This window comes from Globicephala melas, chromosome 1 (genome assembly GCF_963455315.2).
Source record: "Globicephala melas chromosome 1, mGloMel1.2, whole genome shotgun sequence".
NCBI lineage: Eukaryota > Metazoa > Chordata > Mammalia > Artiodactyla > Delphinidae > Globicephala > Globicephala melas.
In genome coordinates this window covers 144,089,655-144,091,131 of record NC_083314.1, presented here as the reverse complement: position 1 = coordinate 144,091,131, position 1,477 = coordinate 144,089,655, and the positions used below count along the sequence as shown (strand labels likewise).

The 1,477-nt window shown below is 39.3% G+C and overlaps 1 non-coding gene across 1 annotated transcript; it reads left to right on the top strand.

The window, feature by feature from the left end:
* The first annotated feature begins 444 nt into the window (after positions 1-444).
* On the top strand, positions 445-551 carry LOC115860535 (U6 spliceosomal RNA). The gene has a single exon (XR_004042476.1). It is a non-coding gene; the product is annotated as a U6 spliceosomal RNA (small nuclear RNA).
* Positions 552-1,477: the final 926 nt, after the last annotated feature.

Sequence of the window (1,477 nt, the reverse complement as noted above, 5' to 3'; positions counted from 1 at the left end):
TTTGTTCTGCCTGTTACTATTTGGGAGTCCTCAAGCAAAGCATTTCACCTACATGCTCCTTAGTTTACTCATCTGGGAAATGGAGGTAATGGTTCTCTCTACGTAACAGTGTTGTTTATTTATTCATTCAACAAAATTTTTTTGAGTGCCTATTATGTGACAATCATTCTTCTAGGTTCTAGAGATACAACAGTGAACAGAACAGACAAAAATCTCCGACCTCATGTAATGTACATTCTAACGAGACTTTGAGGATTAATTAATATAATTATAATAATGTATAAAGCCTAGTACAACATGGGCACATATTAAGCATTCAGCAAATGGCAGCTATTATAAATGGTGGAGAAATTGCTTGTAAGCAGTGAAATGCTCTATTAGACTAAATTGTGAACTCCTAAGAATTGTCTGATTCATGCCTGTGTCATCAAAATCTAACATAGGGTGCTCGCCTCGGTAGCACATATACTAAAATTGGAATGATACAGAGAAAATTAGCATGGCCCTTGTGCAAGGATGACACACAAATTCGTGAAGCGTTCCATATTTCTCAGAAACTAACACACCATTCTAAAGCAATTATACTCCAATAAAGATGTTAAAAAATTTTTTAAAAAATACCTAACATAGGACCTGGAGCTGAGTAGGGCTTGGTAAATATCTGATAAATGTATGTACAAAAGTCATAGATTAATGATATCTCTCTTGTCTGAATGGGTTTCTTTTATAATCCTTTAGAGTTGACGGCTCACCAGTAAGACTTACCCTCCATAAACCTTCCTCTCTCCCTATATTTGTATATTTCACTTGGTCCAGTGTAGTGGAATAACTGAGGACATGGAAAGGAGACGTGACCCATGAGATCCCCCCCAGCAAACTGGGGGCTGGTGAATAAGCCAGAATTGCAAACAGTCCTGATTGCTTTGAGCCCCCCCGGCAAACCGGGGGCCTGCGAAGAAGCATTGAGTGCTTTGGGCACTGATCCATGAGATGTCCTCAGTATAATCAGAGTGGTGGGAACGCAAGGAAATGTCCTTGTGCTACTTCAGTATAATCAAAATAATGGTGGGAACTTTGTGCTGCTTTTGCGCTCAAGGACGAAGCACGGCATATTTTCAAGAAAGCCAATTATTGCTTGTATAATTAATAAATACATAGTTGCTGCTTTGGCATTTCTGAAATGTTAAGAAAACAAGTCTTAAAGTGTAAACCTAGATAATGCTCTAATAAAAGCTACCACAGCATGACAGATGGCGCTGTTTTGCCTGAGCGAGCGGCAGCCCTCTACTGCTGTGCTTCGGCACAATTCATCTCGTGTGATGAGCTAACTTTCGGCCCTGTCATAAGATAAACTACAACAATCCAGTTATTGAAAGGTCATTCTTTCCACATTAACATGCTGTGATGGGTCTGAAATGTAGTTGTTCTATGATAAATCTGTATAGAGTGAATGAGTGGATGCCGGAAGAAGCATAGA